This window comes from Lotus japonicus, chromosome 5, assembly GCF_012489685.1.
Source record: "Lotus japonicus ecotype B-129 chromosome 5, LjGifu_v1.2".
Lineage (NCBI taxonomy): Eukaryota > Viridiplantae > Streptophyta > Magnoliopsida > Fabales > Fabaceae > Lotus > Lotus japonicus.
In genome coordinates, this window is record NC_080045.1 from 1,033,017 (window position 1) to 1,047,271 (window position 14,255).

Below are 14,255 nucleotides of genomic sequence, written 5' to 3' on the forward strand. Positions count from 1 at the left end.
TTTCACTTCCCTAATGATTTTCTTACAACTTTGTCTATTTATAAGCAAATACTTTGTTCTTATATATCCATTTGTTCAAGTAAAGAAAATAAATTAAAAAAAGTTATAGTAACCGGGTTTGGATCCTCTCATGTGTAAAAAAACTTGAGAGTGTCAAGTTTCATCATCTCACCATTAATTTTATTTTATTTTATTTTTCATTTAATATCTACACAAAAGTTAATGGTGAGATGGTAAAACTTGACACTCTCAAGTTTTTTTACACTTGAGAGGATCCCGACTCATGAGAAATAAGCTGTAGAAATGCTAGAGGGAATTGGTGAGAGATAATTCAACCGGGTATAAACGAATAAAGTATTTTTATAATAATTATCTATTTTTACTTAAAATAATCATTACCATTTAAAATCTAAATCAATGGTCAAAAATCAAAATCCTTTTGTAGAAAGGCCGAAGAGAATTAAACAGAAGATTCCTTTTTTTTATAACTTTTTTCTAATTCTCTAGTATTAAGCTTTACATGATCTTACCAACTAATATCGGCCCCACAAGTTAAAAGTGGAATTCAAATTATATCTTTGAATAATATTTATTATTATATATGTTTGACTAATATGTTTAAGAATGGTTTTAATTATGATAAAATTAAAATTGTTGTAATTTAAAATTTTTCTAATAATTTTTTTAAATAATTTTTTCAGATAAAATATATCATCTTTAATTTCATTCCATCAAATTTTAAAATGGGTAAACTTAATGCCTCTAATTACCAACTGTATAACTTTATACAATTATAAATTATAATTATATATATTATTTAATGTTAATTTTAATTTTAATAATTAACATTAAATTAATTTTAAAAATTATTGAACTACTTATTTGTTAATATTGAATCTCATTAAGTGAATTCATAATTTTTAATTGCAGTGTTAATTAGTTAACATATTCATATAAACTTTTTCCTTTTAGTTAAGCAAAATATTGAATAAGAGAACTTGTTAATATATATTTCTTTTTTAATTTTTTACTGACAATTGGGTAATTTTAAGATTTATAATGATAACAATTTATATATAAAAATATCATTATAAATTTAAAATTGGTAAGTTAACTAAAAATTAATTTTTTTCCTTTTTATTCTTTCGCAAGTCAATTATATTAATACCTTTATTAAATTTCCTAAAAACCACTTTCTCATCCGAGGCGGTGCGCTTGGTTTCCTCTCCTGTGTGCGCGGATCATACTCTTGCTGATGTGCTTTCCCAGATAGCGAGGGGAGTGTCGTTTCATGGTAACATTTCTTTTATGTTTGCTCGTGTAACTTAGTGGCGGATTGGTTGGCGTACAACAGCTCTTCAAATTCCTTTTGCTTCTCACATTTTGTCATCTTCGTTTGGGGAGTGTTCTCATTTACTTAGTTTGGACTTAGGTGTTGGTGTCACCCCAAGATCGCTTGAGCTTGGGGTTAGTTTTTTCTTGGGGTGTTTTCACTCTTCATTGTAACCAAAAAAAAAAGTACATATGTCAAAATGAATGTTGTTCCTTTGTTACTTAGTTTGGACTTAGGTGTGTGCCAAGATGTTGTAACATCGTGCTATGACATTTGTCCCAGGGAACGTTGTTACTTGGTATATTATTGTGAAGCTTTGAATTGATTACGTAGTGATCAAGTTAGGGTTACCGTGGAAGCTTTTGTGCGCCGTCAAGGAATATATCAAGTGTTGTCAAACCCGGTTCAAAGGGGTTTGATTTGAAGATAATTGTGGAAGATTTTATCTGCACCTTAAAACACGGTTTGAAGATCCTGTGCAGATTTGTTATTGGTTTATTGAGAAACAACTTCTTATTTTGTGCATGGATTGGACTCTGTATGCTTTCAAGTCCATCGAAGACAAGGTCTGAGAGACTGCTACTTATGAAGACCCAATACCTAGTTGTTAGGTGTGCTTTGTGTGTGATTAGGGTTTATATCGAGTTCATACTGTGTGTTCTCTTATCATCTTTGTGCCTTTGTTTTAAGCTAAGAGTTGTTGTTAGTTGTGTGATCTTGAGATCTGTCTTTACACTCTTGTTAGAGTTCAATCACTGTGACAGTGATTGTGAGTGAGATAGTGAGAGGGGCTCTCATACTTAGGGAGAGGACTAAGTAATAAGCCACGGGTAGAGATAGGTAGAAAGAGGCAGTGAACTGGGGCAGTTCAATTAAGACCTTTTGTGTACAATTTTTCTATAATAGTGGATTATCTTTATCGGGTGAAAACCCTCCAAACGTAGGTGATATTGCACCGAACTGGGTTAACAATATCTTATGTTATTTTTGTTATTTATGTCCTTTAACTTGCTTATTTGCACGTTGTTTTATGTGTAATGGTATACAAGATGTCTTAGACATCTGATCTTAGACATCTGTCCTACGATTGCCAGAATTTCAATGAATAATAGATAAAAACTTTATAAATAATTTTTAAAAATTATGTTTACAAATAGGATTTGTACGTAACTAACTAACACTACAATAAAAAGTTATTTTAATTGATGGTGATTTTAGGCCGCCACAAAATTAATTTTCAGCATTTGCCCAATATGTTAGGATTATGAATGCCATAAGTGAGTTTGTGATAGTTTTTTACTCTAAATGCTGGGATTACGTGCCAAAACTCATTTAGCTGTTGCGGGCAGTCTAGAATAATAATGTTGCTTTCACACTCATTTTTTTGGTGGAAATAGACTGAAGGAGGAGAGATATGAAGAAAAGAAAGAGTATGAGAGATAAAATATGAGATATGATAGATGATAAGATGAAAGAGATAAAAATAAAAATAGATGGAAATAAATTGTATAAAAAATGAGGTGTGAACGTATCATTGTTGTTATAGGTACAAGTAACGACTCCTTGTTGGACATAGGAGTCCATGGGGGGCGGAACAAGACACCAAGAGATATCGACATCGCATCTTAACCCCCTTAAGGCATTAGGTTTACGGGTCACATCTCTTATAAAAAAATTTCCTCACTCATACTTAACCAATGTGAGACTCCAACTCACACTGTATTCTCAACACTTACCTCTAGACTTAATGAAAACAAAGAAGGCTTCCAAAATTGCTTCCCCATGCCAATAGAAGAACCATAAATATATAGAAAACCCTCTGGTTGAGGGTAAACTATTAGAACATTCATCAGGATCGATTCCCGTTCAATATTTCTAAGCCTTTATCCACTAGATTATTGGTACCCTGTAAAGAATTACCAAAGGTTAGGAACTAGGATTGTATTGAAGTATGAGAAACTATAAGACCAGTGTTACAAATGTGAGGTCATAGGGCACAAGAAGAAGGTTTCACTCAAAGAGAAATTTATATCTTCTTCCAACCTAACCCTCCCAAAATATCATTCTCTAGTTGGAGTTCCTCCCGCCAAATCCCTAGTGGCCATGGCAACATATTTATAAAACAAAGGGAAGGAGAAAGGATAAGAAACAAGAATGATCCAAGGATAGTATAAAACATGATATCTGCAAACTTATGGATAAAATGGAACTCTTGTTCTAAAAGAAACTATTGAGTGTTACTATTAAATTCATTTGGGTGGAAATTCCACCCGTCATTAGGCTTGTAGGATGAATAGGCATGAAGCGCTAAGAAGTTTCCTAAGGATTCTTAGATGAATTTGAAATATTAGAAAACCTAATCCTAACACGTGAGCTAGTGGCGAGCTAAGAGTGACAAAACTCTAGTCAATTCTCACAAATTTCCATGAATTAATACCACTCTTTCAAAGGTGAGCTAAATACTATCAGTATATTTGATCGAATCGCAACATAGAATAAGTGAATAGAGAAAAAAAATGAAAACTGAATTATATAAACCATAAACTAGGGTTTACATCATAGATCAAACTTTGAGAGAGGTTTCTTAGTTGCTCATAATAAACATTAAGTACAAAGGAACTCTAATAATAGCTTCAAACATGAAAATAAGGGAGACGATACACCCAATAAACCTCATGTAAGCTCTGCATGAGCACCTTATGAATATTTAACCACAGAATCCTAGAGTACAATTTATCTCTTTCTAAGACCTTCTTTCTTTGTACCATGCAAACTCCCTTCTTTTCTTTTATATCTTACTTTAAATATAATTCTTTTAGTGTTAGGTTAAATGGTCTTAGTCAATACCATCTGGAGTTTTAATGACAAGAAAAGACAAAGTTATAAAAGCTAATGATCTACTATGTTCATAGAATATAAGATACATGTACTTAGATCGAGCAACAATACGAAGGAAGTTCAATGAATGCCTTTCATCATCCAACACAAGCTTCTCTATCGTCTCTGCACAAGGCACTCGTCATCCACTGAAGAAGTCAAAGAAGCAACACTCTCAAAGCCAGATCACCTACAAGGCTTCTATTGAAGACTTGAGGATTCAACAAGGTGTAAAGCATGAATCATTAAAATACACAAAGTTGAAATGCCCTATCATACTATGCACACTATGAAATAGCTTTAGTTTGAAGTATTTTCTACTAATACATGAAGACATCCATCATTTGTTGAAAGTCAAAGTACTCCAAAGCAGCCATCATCTATTGAAGACTTGCAGACTCAACAAAATAGAATCTTGGAATGATTATGAAAATACCATTTACAAGACTATGCAAGAACAAAGCATCCACCAATCATTTGAAGCTCTCTTTCACTGGACTTCATAGATTTCGTACGAATCTAAAAGAACTCAAAGACTTGGATAAGAATGAAGATACAAAAGATTCCTGCCAGCAGTGTTCAACACTCTTATCAAAATAAAGTATGTTGTTTCAAGGAATGGAAAATATCGAGGCAAAAGGCTAAGAATTTATACAATGACAAACTCGCTTCATTGTCCAAGAGTCAACATAACACCTGTACCAAAATGGTAACTTGGGTTCTGCCAATTATCTAAGCAACATAACACTATCATCAAAATGGAAAACTTTGAAACAATGGTCACCTACCAAACATGCTAAGCATTAAATGCAACGCAGGTAGCCGTTGTGATTCCACAAAAGAATCAAAGCTAGAAAAGACTACACATGGTCAATAATTAAGAACTTAACCCTCAAGCAAAGACCAACAATGGTCATATTCCTCAACTGTAATATCTATCAACAGTCATATTTTAAACATCCAATATGAGATATGAAAATGGTTCAAAAGAGAGTGTGTGCTAATAAATCAAAAATGTGTGCACTGCAAATGCACCAACAAAATGACACACCACTAGAAAAATCAAAGAGAGTGCTAAAAAAGAAAAGTGTTTTGTGTATTGACGCAACACCACAATTTAGAGAAAAACATTGAGTGATTGAGATCAAGAAATTGAGCTAATATGTCTATCTAGCTTGATCTGTATTAGAACAAGAGTATAGAGCAATTCTTTTTAACATTTAGCTCTATCTTGTAAGTATCATTAAGGTTGCAACTAGTAAAGATCAAATTCACCTTAAGCAAGAGTATACTTAGAGCATATTGAATTTATTTATTGAGAGGAGTCCATGAGAATACTCAACGGTGTGAAGAAGTTGGAGCAAGGAATACTTGATACAACATTGAGAGATTATGGCGAAAGAGTATTCACTAGATCGAGCATGAAGAGGCTGGGACAAAAGAATACTCAATAGCCTGAAGAGACTGAAGCACATAACACTTAGTAGTGGCTGGGGGAAAATAATACTAAACACCTAAAGAAGTTGGGGAAAGAATACTTGTTGGGATGAGTCCCTAAGAATACTTAACAACTTGGAGAGCTTGGATTAAAGAACACTTAGGAAAAGTCTTGCGATTACTTGTAAAAGAAGAAGTCATGTTAATATTGATGATAAAATCTTGGTTGCGGCCAAAGACTGAATGTAGCCCGCTTTAGGTGAATCATGATAAAATTATTTTTTTCTTCTCTTTACCTTCTTGCAATTTAATTTATTCATCCAAATCGTCTTCTCATCTATGAAGAAATGCAAGAAGAGTATGAAAACATAAGTTGTCAACCATTAAGCTTTAATACAAAGACAATTCAATCCCCTTTCTCGTGCCCTTGTGTTATTCCTCCTTTAGTGCTTCACAATAAATGGGTAGCATAAGTCATCAGCACAATCATAGATATTAAGTACCATAACCATGCTCTGTGACAACTTTGAGGCCTGCTATGTTCATGTGATGGACTTGCTCTTTTATGAATATTTCCACCACCGTCTCAATATTCACCACGCTCGGGCTCATGTCAATCACCACAGTCACGCTCTTGCCTTTTTTTCACCATGCTCATCTTTTTGCTTTTTTATTCCCATATTTTCTTCCACCTTTCCACTAGGACCGCCATGTTGCATAATTGCCATGAAAACAACGAGTTTTGTAAATATAATGTAATAATTTGCCACCAATTCATATAGGAAAACACAAGGAAACTACTATCACCAAGCATATGAAATTAAACTACTTTTCCATTAAGGAGGAAGTTTAGAAACAAATAGTGTCTGTGTAGAGCATATTAGAACAAATCTCATGATTGCTAGTCCATTAACCAAATGATTTCCACCAATCACATTTATAAAACATGTACATAGAATGAGTCTTCCTTCTTCTTTTGAATGATGTATTTACTGACGTTGACACTCTAAGCCCTTTACGTTTACGTTTTTCTTATAAGCAATGATTCATTAAGCGGTAATGAACCTGAATTATTTATTTGTGTCTAGTTAATGTGCATATTATTTTCGTTAACATGAATGATCTATAGACATTAAAGGGACCACTATGGTACTTTGTGAGTTATTTATGTATCATGTATAGTGATGCATTATTGTTTGTCGTATATGGAACTAAGTGTGTTTTGTAAGTTAATGCATGATCGTCATACCACACACTTTTTTGATACCTCGGAACACTTGTCATACCACACACTATGAAAGTAAGTGTATTTTACTCTATTAAGGTAGGAGTTATAAGATTTTGATCCCCGTAAAATAGGCAAGTTCTGCAGGTTTCAGTCCCTTGTTGGAGTAAAGTCAAAATATCATTCAAAATATTTAGGAAATAGAGTCTTCGTCGAAGGCGGAACTCTGAAAAATTTGTCATGCGTCCTCATCGACATTGCCATAAACTACCCTGTTCAAAAATCCATTCAGTGCGGAAAAAACTCGACCAAGCATAGGTAGGACGATAACCTTTATTAGCTTGCAAAAGACACGACGGAAAGAAACCGCCTTGAAGACTCGTGCTAGCATAGAATATGGAAAAGAGTGAAGCCTCCACCAGATTTTACCTACCAAGGCCAATTTAAAGATTTAAAGTCACTAAAACCGAGGCTACCATAAAATTTAGAACAACATAAATGATCCCACTTAAGCCAATGCATAGAATGATGAGACATCACCGCCTAGAAAAATTTATGAATCATATTTTCAATCTGATTTCATTATCCATAAGAAAAAATAAAGCAAGACATAATATATGAGGGAATAGCTTATTCAATTGTTTTGATGAAAACTTCTCTCCTGACTCAAGAGAGAAAACATTCCTTCCAACCTTCGGCCTCTTCTAGATTTTTTCCCTTTTAAATATTTGGTTCTTTGACTTGTCAAAGATAGTCAGGAGACCCAAATAGTTGTCGTAACTCTCAACTTCCTTTACACCCAATAGCTGATGAAGCTAATGAAAAAAATTATCTAGCACGTTTCGGCTACACGAGAGTATCAATTTGTCAAGGTCAATCATACAATCATATGTCTAGAAGCACGTTCGTATGTGACAAGAATGTTTTTAATGCATTCTGCATCCTATATCGCAGATCAACAAAAAATAATAGTATCATCTGCAAACAACAAGTGAGAGATAACAAGTGCATTCCTTGAAATCTGAATCCCATGAAGGGTAGAAGAGAAAATAGATCCATTAATCGAAGCAAAGAGAACTTCACCATACAGTGAAAAGATATGGGGATAGAGGGTCCCCTATCGGAGACGATGATGTGGAACGAAGGGGGCATGTGGATTTCCATCCAACATAATAGAAAAATTAACCGATATCATCATCTGAGAAATTGAATGAAGTTCCTAATTTAAGTTTGTGTCATATTTTGTAATTTTTCATGATGTTACATCTTCTACGCTATTCTAAGCAACTCTATTGACTTTTCACTTCTACAATTCATAGGGAGCTTTAACTAAATTTGTTTTGAACTATCATAACTTCAGATTCCTAACCAACAATGTTTGAAAAAGTCACCACAAACTCATGAAACTTTACATAACTATACTAATATCATTAAAATATCCAACGCATCTTGTTAAAAAATAACATGTGCAGCTCCACAATTAAAATCTTGAATTAGAATAATAACATTAACATAAGCATGAAGGGAAAGTCTCGGCATGCATGAAGAAATAATTATTTCATAATGCCTACCATATACCAATCAATACCCTTAACATTATTTATGCATTTAAACTGATGAATATATATAATTATAAAACCTTTAATTTGAAAGCAAAATTTCGACAGACCTTAATGTAATCATGTGCTGGATTTGCTCTCCAGGATTACCATAGCCGCATGCAAGATACCGCACACTCATAACCTACACATATTAGAGTCTCTACAACATTGTTCCCAATTTAGAAAGAATTTTCTTTTCCATATTTTCTCTAATCCCTGTTCTATTCTTTTCTACTCTATTAAAAGGCATGCGTCTCTTTTTCCTGAAGCCTAACAGCTCTTTGATCAAAATAAAACATAATAAAGGGTATGTTACAAAACTATTCTGGTTGAAAACAAAGAAACGTGTTTCAATTGAATGAAGAAAGAAACAAAGTTAATAGATTAAACACCCATCAACCTAATTAACATTTCATACATAGAGGAACTGACTAAAAGGATTTAAGGGAAATGTTTAACTTGAATGTCATTATTCTTTCAAGTAATACTTGATATTGTGTAGCTCGAGCTCTGATCATGGAATCTATTTTGTCCTTGTCCTTACTGGGAGCACGAGGAATGGAACATATGGCTTCATCACTGATAATGTTTCTATTATACCAGTGGTGGGTCCAAAGTTGCTGCAGTTTCAATAGGTTCTTAAACTTGTAATTGGGCCCATGTGTTGAACTTGTGTATCAGCATTTGAATAAGTTATTTTGTTAGCTGTTTGACTAAGTTTCTAGAAGTAGTTTTTAATTATTGTTATTTATCAGCATGTTTATGTTAGTGCCTATTGTTTAGGAAGTCAGTTATTGTTTTTGAATTTCATTCTGTTACTTTAGCATATGTATTAAAAGGCAGATTATCATTCAATAAAATTAGCATTCTCTCCACTCAGTTTTTGTGTGTTACGTTGATAACACCAACAAATTGGTATCAAGAGCCTTCTTCTTAGAGGGACCTGTGAGTGAATTGAGTGAAACCCTAGACACCTTGCTTCAATTCATCAAATAGATGGATTCTGAAACTCCCTACACATCACTAGCACCACCTGTGTTTGATGGTGATAATTATCATATCTGGGCAGCAAGAATGGAGGCACACCTAGAGGCAAATGATCTCTGGGAAGCTGTTGAGGAGGACTACGAAGTTCTTCCATTACCCGCCAATCCAACTATGGCTTAGATAAAAAATCACAAGGAGAGGAAAACAAGGAAGTCAAAGGCCAGAGCTACCTTATTTGCTGCAGTCTCACAAGACATTTTCATCAGAATCATGACAATCAAATCAGCATTTGAAGTCTGGAATTTCCTCAAAGATGAATATGAAGGAGATGAACGGATCAAGGGAATGCAAGCATTGAATCTGGTAAGAGAATTTGAGATGCAAAAAATGAAGGAGTCTGAAACAATTAAAGAGTATGCTAACAAGCTTCTTCGCATTGCAAACAAGGTGAGATTGCTAGGTGTTGAATTTTCTGATTCAAGAATTGTTTAGAAAATACTGGTGACAGTCCCAGAAAAATTTGAAGCCTCTATTACTTCACTGGAAAATACTAAAGATCTGTCAAAGATCACCTTGGCAGAACTTGTAAGTGCAATGCAAGCCCAAGAGCAAAGGAGCAAAATGAGGGATGAGGTTTCTGTGGAAGGAGCATTGCAAGCCAAATTGCAAATCAACCAAGCAGAAAAGTACAAAAAGAAGAATTACAAGAAGAATTTCAACAGTCAAGAAGCAGCTGCCAACACCAGCAAAAGTAATGAAAAAAGGAACAAAGAGTTTCCACCTTGCAAGCATTGTGGCAAAATGGGTCATCCTCCTTTCAAATGTTGGAGAAGACCCGATGTCAGGTGTGAAAAGTGCAACAAGCTAGGACATCATGTGAGAATTTACAAAAGCAATTTTCAGCAGAAGAATGAAGCTCAAGTTGCTGGTCAGCAAGAGGAAGAGCAATTGTTTGTAGCAACATGTGTTACAAGCAGTAGCTCAACTGAATGTTGGTTAGTGGACAGTGGTTGTACCAATCACATGACTCACAATCAAGAGCTTTTCAGAGAGTTGGACAGATCAAAAGTTTCAAAAACCAGAATCGGTAATGGTGTTCTCCTTGCTGTTGAAGGAAAGGGAACCGTAGCCATTGAAAGTTGCAAAGGTACAAAATTAATTCATGATGTTTTGTATGTGCCTGAGATTGATCAGAACTTGATAAGTGTGGGACAGTTACTTGAGAATGGATTCAAAGTCAATTTTGAAAATAAGCAATGTGTGATCAAATATGTCAATGACAAGGAACTATTCAACATCAAAATGAGAAACAAAAGCTTCTTGTTTGATCCCATGGAGGAGGAGCAAGCAGCATATCCAGCCACTGAAAACAGCACAGAGGTTTGGCACAAAAGGTTGGGTCATTTTCATCATGCAGTTGTGCTGAATATGCAAAGAAAGGAGTTGGTTCGTGGCCTACCTCACTTAGATTCTGAATTACCAAGCTGTGAAGCATGTTAATATGGCAAGCTAACCAGGTTACCATTCAAACAGTCAAATTGGAGAGCAACAGAAAAACTGCAATTGATCCACACAGATTTGGCTGGACCTCAAAGGACAGCTTCACTCAAAGAGAGTAAATATTACATCATCTTCATAGATGATTTTTCCAGGATGTGTTGGATTTACTTTCTTCAGTCTAAGTCAGAAGTTGCTGGTGTATTTTGGAAATTTAAGTTGTGGATTGAGAAGCAAAGTGGCTGCATGATTCAAGCTATGAGGTCTGATAATGGCAAGAAATACACTTCAGCACAATTCACCATGTTTTGTGAGGAAGCGGGCATTGAGCATCAATTAACAACTCCTTATACCCCTCAGCAAAATGGGGTTAGTGAAAGAAAGAATCGAACAATAATGGAAATGGCGAGATGTATGCTTCATGAGAAAGGGCTACCTAAGGAATTTTGGGCGGAGGCTGCAAACACTGCAGTATTTTTGCTAAATAGACTTCCCACCAAAGCTGTAGATGGGAAGACTCCTTTTGAGGTCTGGTACGACTATAAACCCCTCTTGGAAAATTTCAAAGTGTTTGGATGCTTGTGTTTTACTTATGTTCCACAGATTAAGAGAGAAAAGCTTGACAAGAAAGCTGAACCCGGTATATTTGTGGGATACAGTTCAGTTTCTAAAGCTTATAGAGTTTTCCAACCTCACACAAAGAAAATTCTGATTAGTAGGGATGTGCACTTCATGGAGAATGAGAAATGGAGCTGGAACAATTCAGAAAAGATGCCAGTAGCTGACCCTTTGCAGAATCAAGATGAGTTAGTTGATCATGCACCTATAAGAGGCACTAGATTGCTCTCTGATATTTACCAAAGATGCAATGTTGCAGTCTTTGAACCTTCAGGGTTTTGGGATGCAAAAGAAGATCCCAAATGGAGGGATGCAATGCAGGAGGAGCTGACCATGATTGAAAAAAATCAGACTTGGGAACTTGTTGAAAGGCCTGAACACAGAAAAGTCATCGGATTGAAGTGGGTGTTTAGAACAAAGTTGAATGTTGATGGCTCAATCAACAAGCATAAAGCCAGTTAGTAGTAAAGGGGTATGCTCAAACTTTTGGAGTAGATTACTTTGATACATTTGCTCCAGTTGCAAGACAGGATACTATTAGGATGTTGCTAGCAATTGCAGCCCACAATAAATGGAAAATCTTCCAACTTGATGTCAAGTCAGCATTCCTAAATGGGTTTCTAGATGAAGAAATCTATGTTGAGCAACCTGAAGGCTTTTCTGTGAAAGGGCAAGAGGACAAAGTCTATCTATTAAAGAAGACTTTTTATGGTTTGAAGCACGCCCCAAGAGCTTGGTACAGCAGGATTGATGAATACTTACTGAAATTAGGCTTTGTTAAAAGTCTGAGTGAATCCACTTTGTATATCAAAGGTGATCAAGCTAATTTTATTGTGATCTCTTTGTATGTTGATGACCTCCTGGTGACTGGCAGTAATGTTGAACTTGTTCAGCATTTCAAGGAAGATATGATGGAAGTATTCGAGATGACAGACTTGGGAGAAATGTCTTATTTTCTCGGTATGGAAGTTAAGCAGAAAAATGGTGATATCTTCATTTGTCAAAGGAAGTATGCAAAAGAGATCCTAAAGAAATACAACATGGAGGATTGTAACGGCATGGAAACTCCTATGTGTCAAAAGGAGAAGTTATGCAAGGATGATGGAACATAACAAGTGGATGAAGCACTCTACAGAAGTTTAATTGGCTGCTTAATGTATCTCACAGCAACAAGACCTGATATCTTGTATGCTGTAAATGTACTCTCAAGATTCATGAATTGTGAAAAAGAATCTCATTTCAAAGCAGCAAAAAGAGTGTTGAGGTATGTCAAGGGGACCTTAAATTATGGAATTAATTTCAGTCAATCACAAACCTTCAAGTTACAAGGTTATTCTGATAGTGATTGGGCAGGGTCTTTAGATGATATGAAAAGCACCTCAGGCTACTGTTTCAGTTTTGGATCAGGGATATTCTCTTGGTGTTCCAAAAAACAAGAGATTGTTGCACATTCAACAGCTGAAGCAGAATTTATAGCAGCAACAGCAGCTGTTAATCAAGCCTTATGGCTGCGAAAAATGCTAATTGATTTGCTCTTGGAGAAAAAGACAACTACAGAAGTAATGGTGGACAATCAGGCAGCTATTGCAATCTCTAGAAACCCAGTCTTTCATGGAAAGACAAAGCATTTTAGCATTAAATTATTTTTTCTCAGAGATGTGCAGAGAGATGGTGCAGTTTGCTTGAAGTACTGCAAGACTGAAGACCAGCTGTCAGATATCTTCACTAAAGCTCTTCCTAGAAGCAGGTTTGAGTTGCTAAGAGAGAAGCTTGGAGTTGTCAACCGCTGATACAAGGAGGAGTGTTGAACTTGTGTATCAGCATTTGAATAAGTTATTTTGTTAGTTGTTTGACTAAGTTTCTAGAAGTAGTTTTTAATTATTGTTATTTATCACCATGTTTATGTTAGTGCCTATTGTTTAGGAAGTCAGTTATTGTTTTTGAATTTCATTCTGTTACTTTAGCATCTGTATTAAAAGGCAGATTATCATTCAATAAAATTAGCATTCTCTCCACTCAGTTTTTGTGTGTTACGTTGATAACACCAACACCATGGATAGGGTCATCTTGGCACACTTAAACTGTCATTTTGGAAATTAGACTTTTAACAAAATCATGCTATTCTGGTTTTCTTAAGAAGAGGTGGGTGTTGTTACTTTTGCGGTTTGGAAGTTTTCTATTTGATTTTTGTAATCATAAGCAGTGATAGTGATTAAGTCTAGTTTAGTCAATTTATATTGTGTATTGGGTTGAAGGAGTGACGCAGCGGAACGCTAAACTCTTTACAATCTAATGGTTCATGAGGGGTTGAGAGCTTACCATCCACACATTGGGTCAAGAGGCTAAGAGTATAAGTACTCTAGAACATCATCCACATGTATTCACCACAAAACCTTATGACATAGGTTTATGGGTTACATATCTTATATAGTCTTCTACTCACTCATACTTAACCAATGTGGGATTTCAACTCAAACTTGAATTCTCAACAATCTCTTAGCCTCTTAACCCAGTGTGTGGATGATAAAATCTCAACACCCTCATGGGTCCTAAGATTGTGAAGAGTCTAACATTTCGCTGCGTCACTCCCACAGTGATATCAGAGCCGATGATGCTACCATGGTCAACTATGAGTGAAGTCGATAATGTGCGACGGCTGAGTGAAAGGTTAATGGCGAGT